The sequence below is a fragment of the Odontesthes bonariensis genome, chromosome 15 (genome assembly GCF_027942865.1).
Source record: "Odontesthes bonariensis isolate fOdoBon6 chromosome 15, fOdoBon6.hap1, whole genome shotgun sequence".
Lineage (NCBI taxonomy): Eukaryota > Metazoa > Chordata > Actinopteri > Atheriniformes > Atherinopsidae > Odontesthes > Odontesthes bonariensis.
In genome coordinates, this window is record NC_134520.1 from 35,771,840 (window position 1) to 35,781,633 (window position 9,794).

Here is a 9,794-nt window from a genome sequence, read left to right on the forward strand (position 1 = left end):
GGCGTTTGCAGCGGGCATGAAAATTTTTCGCGGCTTTCCCTTTGGCAAACTTCCCTGGGTCTCCAACAGATGGGATATGTTTGTAAAATGGCCGGAATTCTCCTTTAACGGTTTAAAACTGACTGAAACAGTTGAACCTGCCAACAGTCCACCCGATCATCTGGTCTCCAACATGCTGGGACCATTTCACGGTTCTGCAGCCCCCAACACACCCAACATTTTTAGCACTTTTCCATTGCATGGCATTGGCACCGTAAGATAAAGGACGGCTTGGCTCACTTTCTTTGGTTTTCCATTGTAGGTACGACCATGTAACCGATAACTTCAGCTACGTTTCTGCTGCTTCTTCAGCCGATCCGATCCAGTGCAACATAAATCATGGACATCTCGTTTGTGCACGTGGATCACATATTGTGTTTCTTACTAATGAATAGGGATGGGAATTGATAAGATTTTTACGATTCCAATTCCATTTTTGATTCTGCTTAACGATTCGGTTCTTTGTCGGTTCCCTTATCGATTCTCATTTGGAGAAAAAGGACAACAAACCGGTCGATTAGCATCAACTTTGTTTAGTTTAGAAGTAACTCTAACTCTGCTGTCTCTCTGAACTTTCCTATCCATTAAAAGGCACAAAAGCCCCCCCCAAGAAAATGTTTGGGTTTTTTTTAAATAAAAAAATTAAATAAAACCTGCGTTAATGCGCATTAAAACATTTATTGGCGTTAAATAATTAACGAGTTCACGCGATAATAACGAGTTAACTCACCCAGCCCTAATTTAATTAACCCTTTGTGCGGTCTTAACATTCTGTTTACTCCTTTTGTCCTACGGGTCAGAAATGAGCCGGCCTACCAAAGCCCCAAAATAAAGCAACTTAACTGAATTTTAAATCCAAAATCTATTTTGTATGATGAAACCACCTGTTATTTAACTATTCAACTCAATTCAATACATTTTTTATCATGTATTTTTTGTTACAAAAAGACGATCACCAGTTTTCAGGATTACACTTTTTTTTTTAACCACAAACCAACTGTCAGTTGGACCAACAGTTTTCTTGTTTTCTCAGTTTTCTTTTACATAATAAAGGTTTATTATTGCTATTATATAAATGTTGAAGTAATTACTTTTGAATTTATTATATTGAAAGGGAAAAAAAATGAACTTTTTTCTGGTGTTTAAATGTTTTTATAATTCACGGGTCAAAAATGACCCATAAGACATCGGGCCTCATGCAAGAAGCGTTCGTACGCACAGATTTGTTCTTAAGTCGTGCGTACGAGTGATTTAAGAGAATTTGCGCATTCACCAATCTTTTCGTATTTTACGTTTTCTTTCAGGTACGAACAGAATTTACGAGTGATCCAGACCTGTCGTAGGAGTTTCCTAAAATAGTCCGCTGTTATTCAAATCAAGTTTGCTTGACTAATGGATTGTATATTTAATTACTTTGAAGAAAACATAAATAAATATACATTATACCCCATAATTATGCTGACATTATTCTGTTTGACTTAAATTATGCACAAATTGAAGGTTAATCTGACTCTGTATATAACAAGGTTGGTGGGAAGCGTAACCAGCGGCTGACTTTCTGCTTTTGGATGTCTTTGTGCGTCAATCTCTTGAAGAAACCGTGTGGAGACAGACGAATGGCTGACATCGCGATTATTCCCAAGGACTGTGCTACTGCAAATATGCAGCTTCCTAGAGCCACGACTCCAGAGAAAAACACGCCGATCAAACCCAATTCCAGCATATGTCCAGGTCCTCACCACCCTTGGATTTTTGGCCACTGGAACCTTTCAGAGGGAGATTGGAGACAGATCGGGGGTGTGCCAGTCCTCTGTGAGTCGTGCGCTCCCCTTGGTCATCAAAGCTCTCATCAGTTTATCAAACAAAATAAATGGCCCCAAACCTCAGCCTAGGGCTAACCAGATCATCTGGAGAAGCCCAAATCCCACAACCAAGGTGAGGACTACAGAAGCGATCGACGCCTCCACACAAAAAGGAATAGACACCATTCTAATCGGGGACTCTATAACACAGCATGTCAGAATGGCAAAGACGGAAAATATAACTTTTTCTGATACATCAGTCAGGGAACTGATAGATATTTTGCCGACCATTCTGTCTACTCATCCAGATGGCACGAGGATCATTGTCCACACAGGGTCTTTTGATATTCTGAGAAGGAAGACTGGCTCTGAGATCCTGAAGAAGGATTTTTCTCTGTTGTTGGAGAGACTGTGTCACTATGGAGCACACCGGGTCTCCATTTCTGGACCCATCCCTACTGTGGATAAAGGAATTGAACTTTTCAGCAGACTTCTTGGCCTGAACACATGGTTGTCAAATGCATGCATCGCCCATGGGATTAAGTTCATTGATAACTTTAATATCTTTTGGAACTGTAAGGAGCGTTTCAGAGCTGATGGCGTGCATCCCAATCGAACTGGATGCAGATTACTTGGTGCACATTTACGTCATGCTGTTGGGACGGCAAACCCAAACATGACTGTACAGATTAGACTGAAGGACACAGCAGCGAGGCAAACAACCCCCAGCCCTCCCCCCTCACCAGACCCTTTACTCCACATCACCCAAGGTCTCAAAAGGATGTCTCTATCCCAGCCAGGACTCCAGCGACCTCCATCAACCGAGAAACGTAGGGCACCCCCCCCTCCTCCTCTTACATCATCTGTCCTGGCAGAGCAGGACACAAGGGGATGTGCAGGGTGTTCAAGGAGCAGCACAACACCCAGAGTTCAAAACAAAGATAGCACTGTTCAAACCAAAGATACCATGCCATGATGTGTTCAGGGTCCCTGCTATAGAAGTCCGACTTCTGACAGCTGTTCTGAGAACAAGCTGGGGCCCAATAGGATTCCTGTTTTAGTTGGTAAAAGAAGGAATCGAAAACAGTCAACCTGCTGGGTGAATTTATCTAATCTGTTATCGGTACCACGTACAACTCAGAATACAACAGAGACCAGTGTAAACTCCACAAAGCTAGCCTTACTTAATATTAGATCTCTGTCCAATAAGTCACTGTTAGTTAATGACTTCATCATTTCACACAATTTAGATTTTCTTTTTCTGACAGAAACATGGTTAACAGAGAGCACAAGTGCTACTGTTCTTAATGAAGCAGCTCCCCCAAACTTTAGTTTTATGGATAAATGCCGAAATGGGAGGAAAGGTGGGGGGGAGGCTGCCTTATTTAAAGATACATTCCAGTGTAAAGAGATCTCATTTGGTGATTTCACTTCTTTTGAATATCTGAGTTTTATTTTAAAGGGTGTTCCTAAAATCCTGTTCTTAATCATTTACAGATCTCCAGGATACTGTGCAAGTTTTATTGATCATTTTTCTGAATTATTGTCTGTTATTTCGACTGATTTTAACCATTTTATCTTGACCGGGGATTTTAACATTCACATGGATAATATGACGGATGGTAATGCCAAAGAATTTTCTTCTGTGCTGGACATATTTGGTTTGTGGCAGCATGTAACAGAACCTACCCACCTTCGAGGTCACATTCTGGACCTGGTCATTTCTAAAGGTGTTGATATTTCTTCTGTTGTGGTTACTGATTTGGCCTTGTCTGACCATTTTTGTATTTTATTTGATTTACATATTACTCAGAATGTTCAAACAACCAGCTTCTCAGTTAAGAAGAGGAACATCAACGAGAAAACAAGTGCTCAGTTTAGGGAGGCCATAGTTATGTTACCAACAATGAGCGCAGAGTCGGTTGAAGGAATGCTGGATCATTTTAACTTGAAAATTTTTAATGTAATGGAAGCTGTTGCACCGATAAGAATCAAGAGCACCTTGATCAAACAGAAAACCCCATGGAGAAACACCACTACGGTCAAAAATCTGAAAAGAGAATGCAGGAAAGCTGAACGTAAATGGAGGAAAACAAAGCTTCAGATTCACTATGAGCTGTACAAAGAAAGCCTGCGTAGTTATAACAATGAGCTGTGCAAGGCCAGACAGCTGCATTTATCTGAAATGATTAATAAGAATGTCTACAATTCTCGAACTCTGTTTGCTATGGTTGAAAAACTCACAAATCCTCCTAAACAGTCAAACCCAGACCTCCTCTCCACTGAGAAATGCAACGAATTTGCCCACTTTTTTAGCCAAAAAATCAAAACAATTAGACAAAACATTAACGCAACACAGACAAAAAAGAAAACTAATCTGTGTCTAAAACCTAGAAATAACTCTGATGTTATGTCACAATTTAATGTTGTTAATTTAAAAATCCTAGAGGAAACAGTTCGGCAGCTGAAATCAACAACTTGTTCTCTGGACATAATACCATCCGACTTTTTAAAAACTGTTTTTACTTCAGTAGAAAGTGATCTCCTACAAATAGTTAACAGCTCACTGGCATCAGGCATTTTTCCCAAGTCACTAAAGACAGCTGCCATTAAGCCACTCCTAAAGAAGAGAACTCTAGACGCCTCTATGATGAACAACTACAGACCTGTCTCTAATCTCTCTTTTATATCCAAGATTATTGAGAAAGTTGTATTTAACCAGCTCAACGACTTTCTGAATGAAAGTGGAAGTCTTGATAAGTTTCAATCAGGCTTCAGACGTCATCACAGCACTGAAACAGCTCTGGTCAAAGTGTTAAACGACATTAGGTTGAATACTGATTCGGGTAATGTTTCAGTCCTGGTTCTGTTGGACCTCAGCGCTGCGTTTGATACTGTAGATCACAGAATCCTGTTACACAGGCTGGAAAACTGGGTTGGACTTTCTGGAGCGGTCCTTAACTGGTTCAGGTCCTACTTAGAAGGCCGGAGTTATTTTGTTACTATTGGCAGCTATGAATCTGAGCGAGTGGCCATGACTTGTGGAGTCCCCCAGGGGTCAATTCTTGGACCTCTTCTGTTTAACTTGTATATGCTCCCTTTGGGTCAGATATTGCAGAATTTTAACATCAATTATCACAGTTATGTTGGCGCGCTCTTTTTCGACTTAAAAAGCCCAAAATGAGAATAATCTCATTTCCTCCTGTTCAGATGTGTACAGAGAAACCGTTGCTACAGATTACATCCATGTTTCCTGCACAGGCAGATGAAGTCATGACCGATGGAAGGGCGAATGAAGGTCACTGTTCTCAAAAGCAGAAGGTCCGCATTTCCAGTAGGTCAGTTTATGTAGTTTTTTTTATGAGATGGGGTGACGGGAATGATTGAGAATCGTTCACTTGCATCAGTTTAGTGTTTTATTCACATTCTCTGTTTGGAGCTGACCAAGATGTTGAAGCCAAAATTATTCTATTTGGGATGTCGGATGATGAGAAGTCGTGTTGATGCTGAAACGCTGTATAGTGGCTCCTCATGCATACTGATAAAGAACTGATAAAGAACTGATTAAAGTTAAGCTAACTGTATTGAAAAGTCAGATGTTACAATTAGTGAAAATACAGAACATTAAGGTAATACAATACAATGCCAGGGGGTCATATTATACAAAACGGTGATAAATTAGTTCATAAAAATGTTGTATAAAGTGCACAGCTCTCACGTTTGTGACATGTTCGTTTGTTTCTGTTTGTCTGGCGGTGTTGTCCTTCCGGTTCAAAGGTCGGACCACCGGTCCAATCAGCGACGATTCATATCAAATCACACTGTCCCTTTTTTTCCCCCAGAAAATAATGTAAGTGTATCGAATCGTATTGTGAGATTAGTGTATTGCTACAGCCCTAATCTCCACCATTCAGTATGTAACAGCTGTAAGAACTCCTACCATAATTATAGTAATTCTGCTGTTAATTTTTTTAAAAGAAACTTCTGCAGGACAAGAAAAATAGCTCAATATTTGAAACCAAAGTGCTATTTATTCCTTAGTTATTGCTCTTTGTTTTTCCCCAGCTTTAAAGATATTTAGTTGTTTTGCGCAAAGCAAATCAAACAACAATAGAAATAGAAACAGAAAGCCTTTATTGTCATTGAATGACTTGCATGCAATAAAATCAGTGGTTCTCAAACTGTTTTCATCAGCTACCACTTTATAAAGTGTTTATACATTCTGAGTAACATTTAACAGGTTTAAATAAGTAGTAAACTTGTAAAGACTCGATGTAATGAGCCCTAATCCAGAGTCCAGCATGTTTGGAACAAACCTGTCCAGGAAAACAGTCAATGTCCTCTCAGTAAAGCATCGAGGTGGGAGTGTGATGGTATGGGGTCACACTTAAAGGTGACATATTGTGTAAAACTTCCTTCTTCCTGTTCCTGGGAGCATATGTCAGGGCATCTGACGTCACCAGGAAGTGTAAAACACAACCCTGGGAATTATTTAGTTCCCCTTTTTGTTTGAAAGTTCCTCATTTAACGAAACGTTCTGATTTTCATTTCTAAAGTACGGCACTCCTTAAGTCAACTCCTCCTCCTCTGCTAAGAGGAGCTAACAGCTTAGCTTATGAAGGTGACGTACACCAGCTTCTAAGGAGTTATTGCTGTTCCTTTCTGAAAGATGAACATCATTGTTCCCACATTACTTTGTTAGCTGAACGGTTCCGTTCTGTAACTCATCAACCTGCAGCTGTGTGGATAAGGTGTGTTTCCAACACAACAGCGGTCCTCTCCTCACTCTCTGTGTGCTAACGTTACATTATCGGCATGTTTCTGATAAAGATGGAGGTCTCCCAGTACAACTGTTTAATGAGCTTAATATGTCCAAAGTGTTTAAACGCAGTAATTAACGGTACACATGCATTACTACAAGTTACGCTGTGTACATCTCCGGCTTGGTCCATCACTGTTGATGAGGAAGCATTGTTTGCTAGCATCTGCTGCAAGCTTACAGCTACATGCTAAACTGTTTCCCTCTGGGGTCAACAGAGGAACTATCTGTATCTGTATGTACAGCTGGTGAGGTAGAGCCTGCTGTGGGCTTAACTGAAAAATAAATGATTAATTCAATGACCTTTTGATTCTGTAAATGCTTACAGAACTGAGATTACCAAGAAAACTGAGTTCCTTTTTCTCTGATGTCTCAGTTTTTTGTTCTGTAAAACTGCTTTTCTGTCACTTTCATTGTGTCTGCGTAGTTGTGGTGGTCTGACACATTAGGGGAGTGTCCGCTTCCATTCATGGCTACAAATGAGTGAAGAAACCCTGTTTGTGTATTTGCACACAACTGTACAATGATTGAGATGTATCAAGAGAACCATCCATACACACAGATGTATAAATCTGGTGGAAAGAATGCCTTTGTCTGTCCCTACAGAGACAATACAGCCTCTGAATAAGGCATTAGTATTTAGCTTTATTTTAAATGTGCTGCCATATGAATGAAAGTGCCATAACATTTGTTGTGCAAACACACTTTTAACATCAGCATCTTTCTGTAGTTTTTATGTAGAAGCCTCGCTCCACTGTCTGTTTCCTTGAATGACTTGCTGCTATCAGTTGTGTGTTTTGCCTTTAAGTGATATTTTAGACTGGAACTACTACGCTGAGAAGACAATTCAACTTGGCAGTGTTTACAGATGACTTTGGTTCTGTCGACTCCGCCGTCTGGAAGAACTTTAACATGAAAATGGCCGAGTAAAAGTTCCGTACCCTTCTCCATGTTTGGTGGATCCGCCGATTACTTTCTTTTCCTGTTCCACAGCAGACAGCAACAGACTTTTACAAAATAAAAGCCTGTGAGCAACAGACTTTTACAATAATAAAATAAATAATAAAACAGGGGCGGTCCGTGGCGTAGTGGGTTGAGCAGGGGCCCCATGTACAGAGGCTATAGTCCTCGCTGCAGCTGGCCCCGGTTCGAGTCCCACATCGGACGGCCCTGTGCTGCATGTCGTTCCCCCTCTCTCTGAACTTTCCTATCCATTAAAGGCACAAAAAACCCCCAAAATGTTTTTTTTTTAAGAATTGTTTAAAAAAAAAAAAACATGCGTTAATGCGCAATAAAATATTTATCGGCGTTAAATAATTAATGCGTTAACGCGATAATAACCGATGACGTCATCCCAGTTGACGTGTGTGTAGAAATCCCCCCGATAACAACAACATGGCAGCTCTGAGCAAACAGTGCAACAGTACGGGTTCATTCATTCATTTGTTTTTCACCAAACTGTTATCGGTGAGTAGATGAATGTATTTTATGCCAGAAATAAGGTCCAGGTTTACAAAAACAAACTTCCCCTTTAAGGGGTGAGTCAGTGCCTCAAGTGGAGAAGTTTAAGTGTGTCAGGGTCCACAAGTAGGGGAGGAAAGAGCGGGAGATTGGATGTAATGTGGCTGTTGTTGCAGTCTACCATAAGGAGAGAGAGAAGGCGATCTATGTTCACCTCACTTAGAAGCTGTGGATAGTGACGAATGAGATCACAAATACAAGCAGTGGAAATTTGCTTCCTCCAAAAGGTCGTTACATACGTGTTTTTATCGTGGCTGCCTCGCATATCCTGTGTTCATTTTCTGCATCGGTCGCACCGATCCTCAAAAATTAATGTTATGTGTCAGCAAGCTGCAACATATGGGTGACCAATGGGGCAAATTTTTTAATGTTTCAGTGTTTTTTTTGTCAATTTCTTGCACCTTTCGTGCTTTGGGGCCTCTAATACCATCTGCAACACCACCCGTTTAGCTTTTTCAGTGGAGGTCTTAAGATCCACAAAATGCTAACCTCTTCTATTGATGCCATGTTCACCGTTTATTAGAGCGCTCGTGCTTATATTCTGTGAATCCAGCTGCACCTTCCAGCCTGAGGGATCAGGTGCGCCCCCTTGTGGAAACCTGTGGGAACAAGCGTACCACACAGGCAGGTTTATGAGCTGTCTGTGTTTTCAGTTTCATAACTGAGAAGTTTGGAGTAGAGTCGCTGCTCATCTGCATAAAAATGAGCCAGCTGAGTTGGTTTAGGGATCTGGTCAGGTTTCCTTCCAAATAAAGAGGTGTTTCGGACATGCCCGACGGGGAGGAGACCTAAGGGGAGACCCAGAACCCGCCGATGAGACTATCTCGAAGACTCGCGGTACCCCTGGAAGAGCTGGAGGAGGTGGCTGGGGAGAGCCACGACCTGGCTAACCAACAGAAAAGGGATGGGTGGCTGTTGGAAGTCTGAAGTTTAGGAACACTTGGGATACATGTTACAGTTTATTAATAAGTGGATCAGATTCTGTTGCGCAGGGAAGGTCAACTCGGTCCCCCTGATTTAACTGAATCTTCTTAACTCCATTTCTAACTTACACCTAGACAAGGCAAGGCTATTTTATTTGTAGAGCACAATTTGTACACAAAGTAATTCAAAGTGCTTTACAGCTACATAAAATCACAAGAAGGCAATAAAATCATTAAAAAAAACCATAAAAAATAATCATTAATTAATTAATTTAAAAGTAAAGAGTGCATATAAAATACTTTCAGGTGTCATATGCACAGCTATATGAACCTACAGGCTCAAATAAATTCAGAACACATGGTTCATTTTCAGTCTCGCTTTATTCATCTTCCCTCAGTTGTTTCCAGCGATTCGAATCATCAGGTTAACTTTAATCATCTTTATAAGCAGATTGTTATTTTTAAATTTAAATATATTCCAGCACTGTAAATATGATCTTTACTGAGGCTCTGAAGCAGCCTGATATCTTCAGCCTTAATGGACAGCGTTTGCAGAAAAACCGGCACTGAACACTTGAGTTCAAACTCTGAATGCACTTGTTTTAAATTCCCCGATGCTGATGGAACTGAACCAAAACTAAATGTGCTGACAAAGAAGAATCCAAAGACGAGCAGCACTGCATCAGAAGA